General features: G+C 41.0%; 1 protein-coding gene and 1 pseudogene across 4 annotated transcripts in view; both read right to left on the bottom strand.

Annotated features, from left to right (window-relative positions):
- The window catches only part of Xkr4 (XK related 4), a 340,673-nt gene that overhangs the window by 180,193 nt on the left and 144,299 nt on the right, over positions 1-16,181 (bottom strand). The window lies entirely within an intron of this gene.
- Positions 1,831-2,233, bottom strand: LOC121451641 (annotated as a pseudogene).

Below are 16,181 nucleotides of genomic sequence, written 5' to 3'. Positions count from 1 at the left end.
AGTCTAAGGATAGGGAATCATAAAATCATATCAACTACATGAGAAAAATAATCTGTAAAAACCAACATCAATCCTTAATAGGGAAGGAAAAGACAGCAACAGTAGAGTAGAAGACACTTCTGCAACTTGATCTGAGCATCTACAAACCTATCTACTGGGTCCCTATTTGTAGGCAACACATTCGTTTTCTTAGTGAGATGTCTCACTGAACCTAAAATGAATACTAAAACACAATCTTTCTTGCGTTCTGAGGTCAGTTCTCCTGGCTGCAGAGCAGAGGGAAGTAGTGTTCCCACTGGGCAACAATGAATACCGGATGCTGAATCCAGCCTCTCACAACCATTCACATGGGGCGAAGCACCTAGGTGTGTATCAATGATGACAACCTGAAAGCCTTTAGGTCTTCATGGTCCTAGTAAGAACAGTGTTCTCAGCAACGTGGGAGGCTGACAACTGCATGGCATTAGAAGACATGCATGGTAAAGATGGCAATTTCCCCCAAATTGACATATGGGTTTAAACATGTCTGCAGCTATCCCTGCAAAACTGTTTGTGGCTGAGACGGGATCACCCTAACATTTAGAAGGACAGGCAAAGTAAGGAGACTAGCTGGACACTGTTCTAACAGAGAACAGCCGTTCCAGTCTGCTGACTCGGTTCCTCGGCTTAGCATTAGTAATCATTTGGTTACCACTAGAAAGAGTCATTGGCGGTGCAGCACACGGAACCATACACTTAGGCCCAGTGAGTACTGAGAAAAGAAACAAAGGAAATGCAGCAAAGTAAAACCCACTCCAGCCCATACATCACATTTCAACATTTACAAACAAATCCATTTGAAATGCACCTGAATGTGAACACGATGTTCTCAAAATTGTAATGAACAAAGGAGATTTTTTTCTTGGATTTAGAAGTAGGCAAACGTTGGTTCGTAAATTTGATACCAAAGATGTGAACCACAAAGGAAGATTAATGAAGTAATTTGCATAAAACTACAAATTTTACTCTTCAAAGAACCCACAATGTAGGAGACTAGTTATGATGAGCTGTTGGGTGGCTTAGCAATACTGACTAAGTCTGATCATCCTAGTTCTGTTCCCAGGGTCCACACAGTGGACCAAACTCATTTCTTCAAGCTGTCATCTCATCTCCACCAGCACACAGTGGAGGTCAAATCAATCAATGAATATAAAATCTAAAATAAAGTATTTACAAACTAAATATCTGGCTAAGGACTAATATCTAGAATATACATGATAAAAATAATATAGATAGAATTAGCAAAAATGAAAAGACTTTCAACCTGTATGGATATAAAAATGCCAAATAAGTATGAGAAAAGGTGTCCCTCACCATTAAGCTGTTAGAGAAACATAAACCAAACTCACTTGGCCGTAGAAAGATCAGATTGCTGACACGCGCCGCGACTTGGCTGGATCTCTAGATAACTAGCCTGGTGAAAAGAAATAGATCAAGTCTCAAAAGTTATAAGCTATGTGCCTTTATTTGTACACTGAGCCTGTGGTGTGCACATGCATACATGCTCACCTGCATGCACAAGAGCCTGTGGGTGTGAATGCATGTGTATGCATTGCTTGTGGCCGCCAAAGGCTGGTAAGGGCTATCTCCCTCAATGTCTGTCCACATTCTGTTTTGGGCCAAGGTATCTCACTGATATGGAACTCACCAGTTTGGCTGGACCAACTGCCCAGTCAGCCCCAGTGATCTTCCTGTGTCTGCCTCCACAAGTTTGAATTCCAGGCATATGGCAAGCATGCAGCTCTTTTTTTTTTGTTCCTAAATTTTATTTATGAATTAATACAAAACATTTCAGACCAATGCGTCGTAATCCTTTTCCTCCTCTTCATCCTGGTTAGTCTGGAAGTGATGCAGCTCATAGCTCTCTTTGCTGTTGGCAACAACACACAACCAGTCTCGGAAATTGTTCTTCTTCAGATATTTTTTGGTGAGATATTTCAAATACCTTTTGGAGAAAGGCACCTCGTCAGTGACAGTGATCTTGCTCTTGCTCCGATCGATGGTCACTACCCCTCGGCCGAGATTCCCAGCTTTGCCGTTCATCTTGATTCTCTCCTGGAGGAACTGCTCGAAATTAGCAGCGTCCATGATCCCATCTTCTACAGGATGAGTGCAATCAAGGGTGAACTTCAAAACCTGCTTCTTTTTTTTTTTTTTTTTCCCCTCTTCCCACAAGCTTTTTCACGGGTGCCATGGTGGCAAAGGAGGCAGAAAAACAAAGCTTGCAGCTCTTTCTACAATTGTTGGGGATAGATGGGAATAGGAACTCAGTTTCTTATGTTTGAGCAGCAAGTGCTCCACAGGCAGAGCCATGTCTCCTGCCATTCAATGTGTTTTGCGTGAAGAATGGAGTAGTTGCCACAATTAAAACTGTGAGTGACAAGTGGGGACTGAGAGTGGCTGCAAGGACAGCACGAGGACTCCTGTTCAGATATCATAATCAAGCTTTTCAGGATTTGACCACTGGGACCAACAGAATCAAAGGAATGAGAATTTCTCGCTACTATTTCTTACAGCCGCACGTCAATTTGCAACTTTCTTCAAATGAAAAGTGGAGTTAAAAATACAATAGACAAAAACGGTGCAGTTGGAGGAACCAACGGATGTCTACTTTAAGAGATTTTGCTCTATATTCAGTGTTGCTCCCACTCCTCCAGCCTATAGCTGCTGAGATACCAGCCCATTGGGGCGTGGTCTCTCTCCCTTTAAAAAAGCGGCCACTTCCCTCTCCTCTCTCTCTTCACTTCCTGCTCCACCGGCGACTAGACTCCCTTCCTGGTTGCATAGAGGGCTGTTGCCTGGGACAGTGATCTGTAAGTTTTTTCCACTTTAAATAAATACCACCCTATTAATCATAATTCCAAACTGGTGTGGCATTGTTTGTGACTTACGCCTTCAATTCAGCTTAAATTTTCTCCAACTATAAAATTCATTATTATTTGGCACAACGTGAGGGTGAGGCTGAAATTACTTTTACAAGTGAATTAAAATATCTGGTTTCATTCCAGAGAGCACCTTCAGGAGCCATTATAGAAGTGCTACTTTGGAAAATTTGAGCATAAAGTTCTTAAGTGAATTAAATGAATTTTACATCCCTTCCTTTTCTTGGCAACACGTTTGGCTATTATTTTTTTAATTAACTGCAAAACAGCAACGCCTACAATTAAGTCACCAGGCATTGAGTTCTTCACATATGGCAGAGCTCTTTCCCTCCCTCAGCCCTTGCAAGCTGAATTGCAGCCTTTGTGTGGGGCTGAATGCCGAGCATTCCCTTGGAGAGGACACAGTGCCCGGAGAACAGACAGCGATTCCCCTTCATCTTCTTGGATATACAAGAAGAAAGAGCAACTGTGGGGGTGCTCTTTGCTCTGTGCAGTGCTCTCCAGTTTTCTAGCTTGGTTTGGAGGTGGGAAGCCTTTGGGGAGAGCAAAGATGATAAGGGGAGGAAACCCCAGCAGGTCATTGTCCAGAGCTACCAAGGGATGCCACAGCTCACCAGCATGGAGGCCTCTGGGGAGCATAGGGCCCAGCTGGATGTCCCTTTTCCTTTTGTTTGTTGCCTAGAATCCCAGGGCTTTCTCAGAAGTCGAGGGATCTTGGGTGTGAGGTTGCTGAAGCCTGCATGCATATCAGAATGAGTCCACAGATTGGAGGTCCCTAGCACTGTAGTACACCCAGATCTAAAGCATTTCCAAGTCTGACCTTGAACTTCATACCCCGCAGCACCTGATCAACTAAACATGCAGATTGAGCTCCCACATCTGCCTTTCTAATCTGCTTCTCTATATTTCAATTTATTTTTTGTTAAAAGTAATGGGCTTTTTTAAAAATATATTTTACAATGTCTAAATTTTTCTGTGTCGTTAGAGAGGCCCATCTCTGCTTCATCTGGATAAATCTGGTGGCCAGGTATCTTTACTAGCTTTGCTGGTTTGTTCTCTTCGGGCTCACTGTAGGCTCTCCCGGTAAGACACAACCTCTAGGTTACCCTTGGAGCAAAGCCTTAGGTGGACTCCTGCTTTTGACACTTAGAGTAGAAAAATAAGAGCATGGACCCTCCTGCTGTCGGGTAGCAGCCTTGGAGATGAAGCAGGCAAGGGTGATTAGTGTGAACTGTCCACTTGGCTGAATGATTGGGGGATGGGCCTTTAGACGGGAGTGTGGCTATTCCCTTGGTCCGGTTAAGGGATGTAGGAAGACCCATCTTAGTTGTGGGTGGGGCTCTTCCCTGGGCAGGGGCTCTTGAACTCTATGAAATGGAGAACGTGAGCTGAGGAGCAGCAGACGTGTATTGCTCTCTGTCCCTAACTGTGTACATAACATGACCAGCACTTTCAAGCTTCTGCTCCCCTGACTGCCCTTCCATTCTGAGCTGAAATTAACCCTTTATACTGGTTCTTTCATCATGGCTTTCTAACACAGGAACAGGAGCACCTACTGAGACACGTGTTCCAGGGCTCTTGACTGACCCACTTCCTGTTTCTATGAACTCCATGTTTGCTTTCATAGGCAATTCTACTCTCCCTGTCTCCAAGCCCTCTAAGACACTCTTGGTGGGGATGACTGCTCTCTCCTATTCTGTCCTTTCGCCTTTCAGAATCATCCATTCCACAGTTGCTGCCTAAGGTGCAGAGCCTGGGGATAATCGGACAACATCGGTAGGGATTCATTCTCATAGAAACAAACACCATAGCTCTTCCTGACCTAGGTGAGCAGGGCTCTCTGCAGCACCTGTTGGAGGCACAGAGTCAGCAGTAATTCAGGAATTTCTAGAGCCTCCATTAATTCCACCAGAAGATAAGTGTCCAGACTTGTCATTGTCCAAATGAAGATGTGCTTGCCTTGTATGAGAGAGGGGCTGAATTCAAACCCTCATACTGCTGTGAAGGACAGTGAGGACTAACCATGGCCCCATAGATGTCCTATATGCAGTGACTTGCTCTTAAGAATGGAACGGGGCTAAAGGGTTGTTATGAGTCTCATCTGACACCACTACACCACATGACCAGGTCACAAAAATTGCTGCTAATCCCACTGGTCATGGTTTGGGAGAAGCTAACTGAAATGCTCTGAAGATATTTAAACAGCCATATAGCAAAGAGGTCAATAGTGTTCGGAGAGATGAGCTCTGTCAATAGCCTTCTAAGTGAAGTCGTCAAGAAATGGATTCTGTAATTCAGTCAAGCCTTTGAATGGTTGTAGTCCTAGGTTCTCTGCAATCTCGCGGCTCTTTCAGCCAGAAACCACTCTGCTATGCTAATTTTGAATTTCTGAGCCATGGAAATTAGGATAAAAGAAATATTTGTTTTAAAAACCATACCAGCCGATTATCAAAATTTAAGATAATGTTTATAGATGCTGATGAGATGTCATATTATAAAAGTTAGCATATTTATAGGCATGATTCCTGTACTTTTTCTCTTATCTTGTCATGACTAAAAATCTCTATATATCTTATGAGAGAAGTCAGGGATAGATTATTCTCCAGTCATCAATATGAGATGGAAAAAAAAAAGGAGTATATGTTTGCACCTATAAGGTGCTTGTATTCAACTTCTGTTCCCAGCCAGTCTTCACTGAGGAATAACAGTGGGGTTGGTAGGGAGGAGATTCAGCCCCAAAGAGGCACCATTTGGATTTATCACATTACAAACTGATAGAGGCAACCCTTGGTGTTGTCCCGTTTCTCTTTCTTAGTAATGTCTCAGTATCACCAGCTGTGAACTAGGCTGGCCTTACTCCTGACCCAAGGCCGATAAGCAGGAGTTGTGTGCAAACTTTAAGTACAGCACCTACAAATACATAAATACACACACACACACACACACACACACACACACACACACACACGCATGTTCCAATCGCAGAAATGTGTCTTGCTAATTATAAGTCTACTAGAGCTTAATTATGAAAAAGAAGGGTCTGCAATGTCTTTTAACTAGAGGAAAATATAAGTGACATTTCTACTCCAGGAACATACATGACATCTGCTCCCTGACTGTTGGGGTGGTAGCTTAGATTCCAGAGCTCATTTACTAGATACTTTTAATCAAAGTCACAGCTAACATATGCACAGCCCTTTACAGTTTGTAAAGCACTTTCACACACACTAGGGGGTTTGTCATCCGCCTTGCAGACTTGTAAGGAAATGTTGACTTGTAAAGTTGACAGACAGGATTCTGGGTTTAGAACAGCTTCTGCCTCAGCACAGTGGGTGGCAGACCAAAGGGGGCCTTAAACTCTGTGAATTCTGAGGTCTTCTCTAGGTCTCCCCACTGTCGGGCAGGTGAAGCTCTCAGCCACACACTGAGTTTGTAAAGGCAACACAAGTCATTATCATGAGCATTAAAGGAACAGAAGCGGTGCCATGGCGCTAGCCTCTTTCACTAGAGTGGAGCCAGCAGCTTCACAGAGCTGGTGGTAGAAAGCTGCTGGCTCTGCCCACCTCCTGGGGAGAATCATTTAGTCAAGGAAGAGCCAAAAGGAGCTCCAAAGTTCCTTAGCCAGATTGGTTTTGGAATATTCAGTGCTATGCACGAGATCATACAGAGTTGCTTGTCCACACAGGCTTCACGTTTCAGGACACATACTGAAGATGCTTGTTGGGAAGGTTTTGGCAGAACAAGCCAATACTCCACAACATGGAAAGAGAAGGGACTTCACACATCTCATAGATAAACATTTTCTGTTCCCCCCAAGTCAGGAACGAGTCTTGACAAGTCTATATTCCTTTTTCCTTTCTACACGCCAGCGAAATAACACCGACCACAATGCTTATGGTTCACGACAGGGAGCTTTCTAAAGTTTCCATCCGAGTAAGCATTTGTGCCATCTAAGTTTCAACTGTAGGAGTTTCCCACATCCTATTTTAGATCTCCAGTTCCTCCTCTGCCATCTTCCTGGGCACGCATCTTCCTTTACATTGCTGCTAAGTCACCAGTCACTTTATTGAATAAAAGAGCTAATGTCTTTTAATGGGCATGAGTGTCTATTTGATGAGTAAATTAATTTTGTCAACAGAAATCAATTGAGATCTTTAGATTATAATTTAGGTCAAATTACTATTTCCACAAACTAATAATTGATGTAAAAATATAAAATTACTTAATTTAAAAATATTCTTAGGAAAGATAATAGCCAGATGCTAAGAGAGGGTAAGAATAAAACCCAAAGAAATTCTATAATTTCTCCTAGAGGCAAATAAAGGTTGCATTTTCTATTGTACCCATTGTCATTTAAAATCATGGACTCTGCTGAACAGTGATGACACACGCCTTTAATCCCAGCACTTGGGAGGCAGAGGCAGGCAGATCTCTTGTGAGTTTGAGGCCATCCTGGTCTGTAAGAGCTAGTTTCAGGACAGGCTCCAAAGCTACAGAGAAACCTTGTTTCAAAAAACAGAAAACAGAAAAACAAAAAAAGAAAAAAAAGGAAAAGAAAGAGAAACAAACAAACAAAAAGCATGGACTTCCTGAAAGACCTGTTTTCTTCCTCAAGTAAATCAGAAGGTGGTAGACCAAGATACTTTTTGTATAGTATAGTTTGACAAAACTTTTAGTTCAAATTTAGAATAAAATCTTTTGGGACCAACTTAGAGCTGTTCATTGGAAGATTTCAGTTTGATCTTCACTGGGAAATGGATAGAGACTTTAGTGAACAATTTTGGAGTCTTTAGACCTAAATGAATGGTAATATTTTATCTAGTAGAGTGATTATTACTATTTTCCAGTTTTACTTTTATTTTCAATAAAGCCATAGTTCACATAATGGCATCTGAGTAACTGTTGTTTTTACATCTCAAATCAAATACTTTTTTTGAAAAAAATTCAGACATCCTATGGGTTCAAAGTGATCTAACTCCTTATGAACTGACAGGCCAAAGTGCAGCATTAGGACTCTTGTAGTCTAGGCTGCTCACTTGTTTCCCTGCCGCCCAGACCTGAAATAATCACACTGAAACTATATTAATTGCAACACTGTTGGCCAATGACTCTAATGTTTTCCTTACTAGCTCTTACATCTTAAATTAACCCATTTCTATTAATCCATGTATCACCACATGGTTGTGACCTACAGGAAAGTTCTGTCTGGCGTTCAGTGTCTGTCTCCTCTGGTAGCTACAGGGCTTTTCTCTGACTCTGCCTACTTTCTCCTCCTCTATCTGCTTAGAATTTCCACCTTGCCCTATTCTGTGCTGCAATAGGTCCAAAGCAGTTTCTTTACTAGCCAATGGTATTCACAGCATACGGAGGGGAATTGTATATCAGTAGTCATATGGTATAAGTGCTTTATCTCAGCAGGCTGAAGGGTTGGTCTCCAGGCTGAGGTTCTGTTGAGAGGTGAAAGGACACAGTGGAGGAAGTAGGTCACTGCAGGCATGCCTGTGAGGGGACAATGGGAAACCAGCTTTCTGATGTAGTGTGCCTCTCCATGATATTCTGCCTCACCACAGACCTGATGCAGTATGATGAAGTAATGGATTGAAACCTCTGACACTGTATGGCCCTAAGTTTTTACTTTCTTCTTTAAAAGCTGATTATTTCAGGTATTCTGTCACAACAATGAATGTTAACACATACAGAGCAGTCAAGGAAGCTGTTAGCTAAAGTGGTGCCTTTTAGTGATTTCAATGTCACAAAAAAGTAAGGAGAGCGGAGCTAAGGACTGTAACCTGTAACTTGAGGACATGAGAACGAGAAAGAGAGAGAGAGAGAGAGAGAGAGAGAGAGAGAGAGAGAGAAACTCTGCTTTTGTAACCTGGACATGGGTGAACTAAATAACAGCAGGACCTTTAGTAACCAAACATTTGTGTTTAGGACAATCTGGATTGAGTGAGTTTACCTAGTGGATTTTTTCCCATTTGTAAATTTGCTCAGTACTGACAGCATAGCCAGGTGTGAGTCTGAGGCCTTAGTGTCCAGAGAGAAAACTTCACTGGGGTCAGAAGAAAGGAGGAACATGGATCCCACAAGCACACAAATGTTAGCTAATTTTCCCCAGAGCTCCCGATGCAACACTCAAGGAGGATGCTGCTACGCTCATTGCCATGTTCCTGATACAGGATTCCAAAACATGGCCTTAATATTAGGTAACTTGGACAGAACAAAAACACAGTACAAAGCCAGGGAAAAATACTTGGCTCTTAGTAATAATGTTGCTACCTTTATACATTTGATGCATTGCTTCAGAAACAGATTTAAAAATTGTGATGGTCATATGGTCTCATTGGCAGGAAAACATGAGGGGGTGGAAAGAATGCACACATGAAAAGGGGGTCACAGGGGAAGCATTTCCTACTGTAACAATGTATACTTCATGTTCACTTTGCCATTGGTTCACACTGATAAAGGAGAAAAAGGTGACTTTTTTTTTTGGTGGAAAAGTACAACCGCTCACACCTGTTTTACTCATCTAATTATTTGCTGGTTTGCAAAAGGTGAGTCTCTCAGGGAACCAGATGCCACGCAACTGTCACCTCTCTGAAGGAAGCCAATATGTCTTCACCATTTGCATGGCTGCTCTAGCAAGAAAACAAAGGCTCTTTCCATACGAGGACGTCTCTCAAATTGGCAAACCATGACAGTTGGGTTAAGTATATTTAATCAATAGATGACAATCCCAATTAGTCCAAAGATCTGAAATCCCAAATACTCCAGAATCAGGAAGGGACTATTGATATAATACCATAAGCGGAAAATTTTATGTCTGGCTTCAAATAATAGGCTATAGTTAAAACTACTAAAAATATATTAAATACCCTCTGTCTATGTCAATAATGTGTTTTTGAAAAATAAATTATGAATTCAGACTTAGGTCCCACCTCCAAGATATTTCATTATCAATGTGCATATATTTCAAAACAAAAATCATCTCAAATTGAAAACTATTCTGGCCCCAAGGATCTCCAATAAGAGATACAAAGTTACACTAGATTATATGATTTGAGTTGGGGATACAGATTAGTGATAGGGTGCCTGTTAAGCATTCATGAGTAGCCCTGACTTCCATCCCAAACACCCCTAACAGTGAAACAATATCATTTGCTTCTGAGGGGGACAAAAATCTCTCACTCTCCCTAGAACTCCTATATGTGTGTAGTAAAGATGCTCTCTGAAACACAAACTAGAAGAGACAGTTAGGCAGATTAAACAACCTGTGTTATGCTTATCGTGGTGAATAACTCAGTAGCCTAAAATCCTTGCTGAGACAGCAGACTAACAATGAACAGCAAGTCCAAGAACACTGACACAATCGAAAGAGTAATTCTTATTTTGCGGAGCTGGGAAAATGGGAAACAGAAACTAATGAAGTAAAATTGCCTTCAGGTTTCTCTGGCATCTGCTGCTGTCTTCTCTGGGCAAAAGGTAACGATCTTCAGGAGAAGAGGATTAGCTTTCTGCCTTGGAACAGATAAAGACAAGGAGCCTCCACTACTCAACTCTACTACCTGACTCTCCTCTCCACCCATTTTTATCTCAGCTTCACAATCTTCAATAATTTAGAGACAGATACTTTGTCCCCATTCCTACTCTTCACAGCTCTGGTATATCACACTATAGCAGAGCAAATCATAGGTTTAGTTTGACAATAGCTGGAGACCTTACAAGAGAACCAACAGAGTCCATCACAGTTGAGCTAATTCTGCTACATTCTGCCAAAGAAAGAGGAGAGCACTTGAGAGTGTCTCTGCCTCAGTCCTCTGGGTGAATTTACAGATACTTTGCAGGTCAGGAGTGCAGTTGGTGCTTTACAGAGCCGTGGATGTGGAAGTTGGATGAGACTTCATGATTTTCAAGTGTTCTTATAGTGCCTGTGTTGTACCCAAGATAGGAGATCATGGGGCGATACCTTGAAGGTTTGTGCTATAATGTCCTTGGAGGTGGATGCTGCTTAATGTGTGAGGAGAAGTTAAACGGTGAAACTGATTAAGCAAGAGAAAGGAAAACAAGAGTCTTGAAGTCTTCTGAGAAGGAGTGAGAACAAGGAGTTCCTAAATAAACATCATTTCTCAGCAGTGACCAACGGTCCAGTTCTCATGTTCCAATTTGTGCTTCCTTGAGGTATCTACAAGTTAGACTAAATCTCTGAGAATTACCCCCAGGAAGCTCAGACATTGTAAACATTAGGCAGTGGATCCAGCAATCCTTTCCAGAAGCAGTAATTGAAATATGCTTTATGAAGAGGTTAAGCATAGAGGTAGGAACTAGGAAAGAAACATAGATCTTCCTGGGAAGGGGAAATAGTATAGATTTCATGGATGAGCTAAAACTGGAGGACCAGGTGGGAAGGGTGAAGGAATATGGGGAGAGACAGCTGGAGTTGAGGGATATTTGAGGGGTTCTGTGGAAACAGTGCAGTGGAAACTTCCTAAAATATACGAAGATGATCATAAGGAAGTCTCCAACTAATGGGAAGTAGGGTCCCAACTGGCCATCTCTTATCACCAAATGAAACTTCCAATTCTGGGGCTGGGTTACATCCAGTTGAGTTGTTGTCCAAAGGGAGTCCCCTGGAAATTCTCAAACAACCCAGGTGATGTGGGATTCCCCTCTGTATGCTGTGATTACCATTAATGAATAGAGAAACTGCTTTGGACCTATAGCAGGACAGAACTTAGTTAGGCAGGGAAAACCAAACTGAATGCTGGGAAAAAGAAGGGCAGAGCAAGGAGAAGCCATGTAGCCCCACCAGACACAGACACCAGAACTTTACCAGGTAAGCAACTGCCACTTTGTGATACACAGATTCATGGAGATGGGTTAAATTTATATGTAAGGGTTAGTCAATAAGAAGCTAGAGCTAAGGGCCAAGAAGTGTTTTAAATAATATAGTTTCTGTGTGATTATTTTGGGGCTGAGCAGCTGGGAACCAACAAGTGGCCCTCCTCCAACACCCAGGCTTTTGCTAGGAAAGTCAGTTGCTCTCTACAAATTGACAGCCAAGCCCCATTGCTGAAAGCCCATACAACTCATTGACACAGAGAAGTTGAGCTGGAACCTACATAGAACTTACACATTTATGTTCTAGTGTCTTTGGTAAGGAAATTACTCTGCAGACTCCCAAGAGAAATGTACACAGCAACCCAGCCATCCAGTCTTTGATTTATAGGCTGTCCTGCCTGCAAAATATGAAAGGGCAATGGTGGCACAAAGCTTCTGGAATAACCAATGATGTCTAATTAGACTTGAGACCTGCTCCACGATATGAAACCTACACCAAACACTGCTTGGGTGACCAAGAACCAGAGACTAGATAACCCAAAGACCTATGATAAAACCAAATGCTACTGGTCTTAAAAAATAGTGATAAAATGGTGTACTTCTAGTGGTACTCTGCTATACTCATGGATCAGTGTCTTATCCAGTCATCATCAGAGAGGCTTCCTCCTATAGCAGATAGGAACAAATACAGAGACCCACAGCCAGACATTAGAAAGAGGGAGGCAGATGCTGAAGCTTGGGATTCTCAGCTCTAAATGGGATGTCCCTATCAAATCCCTCCCTTCAGAACTCAGAGAACCCCAAGGAAAAAGAGGAAGAAATAGATATAAGGTCCAGAGGGGATGAGGGACATCCAGAGAATAAGATCCTCTGTATCAATTGAGCCAGGCTCAGATGAACTCACAGAGAATAAAACAGCACAAGGTTCATCTGAGTCTGCACAAGGTCCTCTGTGTAAATATATATATTTACACAGTAACACACACACACACACACACATTAACAGATTCCAGTTTAGTGTTTTTATGGGATTACTGAGCATGAGGATGAGTGGGTCTCTGATTCTTGTGTCATCTCCTGAGCTCTTTCCCTTCTGTTGGTTCTCCTCGAATAACTTGGAAGTGAGGCTTTTTGTTTTCCCTTGGCATATTTTATTTTGCTTTGCTTTGTTATTATCTCTTAGAAGCCTGTAGTAATAGGAGCGGCGGGTTTCTCTGTGGTTTTGGAGCCTGTCCTGGAACTAGCTCTTGTAGACCAGGCTGGTCTCGAACTCACAGAGATCCGCCTGCCTCTGCCTTCCAAGTGCTGGGATTAAAGGCGTGCGCCACCACCGCCCGGCTTTTTTTTTTGAAAGATAATATTTTTAAATAATATATAATAACATGTGAATTATGTCTGACTTATTACTTAGCAATTACTTCTGATTTGAAGTTTAATGTTCAATCCTGTGCATTATTAATTAAACTCAATATTGACTCTGATATTTCCCCGACTTTATTCACTTGTAAACCATATAGTTAATCTTTCTGTGCATTTTTATTTTGTTTTGAAGGTTTGGAGGCATTTTCAGCAAGGTCAGAGGATGAACATAGTAGGACATATTTATCTGATCAATTTGTAAACTTTATGTATGGCTTAAAAATATGTAGACATGATGGGGTGGTGAGGTGATGCAACAGTTAACAAATACTTGCTGTTCTATCAGAGGGCCAGAGTCTATCCCAGGACCAACAATAGGAGACTCATAAAATCACTCTAACTCAGCTCAAAGGGATCTGAAGTCTGATTTGCTGTGAGCAGCACCCCCCATTCTGGACCCCTGCTCCCACACATGTAAAGAAAACGAATCTTTAAGACCTATTTAGATATGATTGATTAGCCTCCCTGGGTATTGTCCTACAACCTAAAATGTCATAGACTGTGTGTGTATGTAAGTATGCATTTGTACTCACACCCTGTCTTTGTTATCAATACACTAGTGGTGTGCTTCTCTATTTTATTAAATATTCATTTAACACACTTATTAATAGCAACGTGGCATATCAACTTCATAAAGGATAAGGCAGTCATTGCACAATAACTGTTTTGAAGATCACACATCTGTAGTTCAAGCTGACTTCAGTGCGGTCTCCATGTTCTCCAGCCAGGATGTGTTGCTCTATACACCCAAGCCAGAGCATTCCATCAAGGAGGCTCAATACTCCATTGCCACGTTGCCTCTGCATGGGCTTCCTCTGCACGCTGTCCATCTCAGCAATTCACAAAGACAGGCGCTGATACCTGATTGTTACTCTTAAACCCCCCCATAAACAGCTTCAAAACAATATATGTTCCTGGAAATACTAAAACTTTGCATGGGTCTGTCTAAATGTTATTTATTAGTATTATTTTTTTTCTGTTGTCTCATTGGCTTTATTCTGTTGTTTTCTTTCCTGTTCAGATATGGGATATTGATACTTTTCTGGAATATGCAAATAAAATAAAATAAAATTGCCCTCTTTTTTTTTACACATTATTGAGAAAATTATATTTGTGTGTTCAGCTGCAGGCATAGACACAAAAACAAAATCAAATCACCAAAGTATTTCAAACCCTAAGCATATCAGTTTTTGTAAAACCCATTGTATATTGGGTAAAACAGTGCAAAAACCACATAATTATTCACTTACACACTCCAAGCCAGTTTTAAAATGAGCTCACACAGCACTAAACTATTGCCGTAGCTTTTCTCTTTTGTTTGTTGGGTTAGCATACAAAGAATGGGGTTTGCTTGTCACAGTTTGTACATATCATTGTACTTAGCCCATCTTTGCCCTTCCAGTCCTTCCCCCACAACCCTTCTCATCCAGCTTGTCCCTTTACTTCCTCCAAATAAGAGTTTCTTTCTACTTTCATTTTACATACATTTCGTGATGCCATCTTATTCAACAATCCCACCTCCTTTAAGACTTCTCTCCTCTGTCACCCCAAAGTAAATAAAAAGGAAATAGATTACAATGTAAACATTGCCAGGCATTAACAAAATTTTTATTTTCTCTTTTGTTAAATAATGCCATTCTTGTGTGGTTAAAAAAAAAAAGAGTGGATTTGAAAGAATCATCTTTTGTATATTCATAAATAAAAAATGTCTCTTGATAGTCTCAAGAGCTATAAACAGTATCTGACAGCAGCCACTTAATGTCTGTTTTAGGAGGAAAGCACTAATGTCCTCCTGCATTGTAAGGCTGCTTTTGTGGTAAAAGTGAGCAAGGTCACTACAATATTAAATTGCCCTCTTCTAATGATTGCGTAACAGAACAATAGATAATGATTTGTTTCTGTCTTGAAAATTCAAAAACAACAATTAATGTGTTTAATATTTATCAAAATAGTGTAAGTCAAATTTTATCTCACTATTTTAAAAACTAAAAAAAAAAAAATGGCTCATTCCTATCATTGGACTCTCCAAATCTGTAGGCTTCAAAGGACTTCTTAATAAATGGAAATAAATACAGATTTTATCATTAGATGTCTTGAAGTCACCACAAGGAACTGAACTTCACTCTGCCAGTGTTCAAGCTGTCTTTTGCAGACGTCGATGATGGAGAGGGTACTTAGTGATTTCTGCAAAAGCTCTCTTTTCTTCACTGTTTTTATTCTGTGATGTTTAGTCCTATGCTGCATACTGGAGCACAGGGGATAAAAAGGGCACATAATCTTTGCAGACCACTGGACCAACTCCCAGAACCTTCTATGTCATAAAATATGTAATGTATTGCTGAGAAGCTTGGTAAAAGTACTGTTGACTTTACATTATTCATTACCATAGCAACACCAGCAAAGAGTACACCGATGATGTCGTGTAAATACGACCCCAGAGACCCAGAAAAATAGTGACACTTTACAGTGAGAGGTGAAGTTCAGTTAGTAGGGATGCACCATGTGAATGATTTTGATTTTTCAAAACAAAAAGATTTGTTTTAACTTTTTGAAAACATTTTTTTTTTTTAAAAAAAATCAGTTTTCCAGAGTCCTTAAAAAACCCCATTTTGAGAAACACTATTAAGAGAGGCTTGGAAGAGTTGATGTTCAAGGGAAGCGTGAAAACGCTAATGGAACATCTGCTAGATTTTTATTTTAATGAACAAAAAAAGGCAGCAGATGTCCCACCCAGAGGTGGACAGTTGTGAGAAAAAGTTAGTTCATGGGGATGCCTTGACCAATGATGCTCCAGTGAGCATGGAGTACTCTAAGCAGAATGTGAAAAAGAAACACATTTCCCTGTTTCACTTTGGCTGTATCTTATCTTAGTTACATCGAACACAAAATGTTGTTCATCTCTAAATGAATATGTTTATTATATAATATTAAAAGAGTCAAGGATATATACATGATATCAATTTTCTTCCCCTGTGTAATTAAACAGCAAGTTAGATTCTATAT

The sequence above is a fragment of the Microtus oregoni genome, unplaced genomic scaffold, assembly GCF_018167655.1.
Source record: "Microtus oregoni isolate MIOR12 unplaced genomic scaffold, Mior012 000008F_ref0000371, whole genome shotgun sequence".
Taxonomy (NCBI): Eukaryota; Metazoa; Chordata; class Mammalia; order Rodentia; family Cricetidae; genus Microtus; species Microtus oregoni.
Note: the sequence above shows the minus strand (reverse complement) of the source record. Positions and strands in the feature narration are given on the sequence as shown.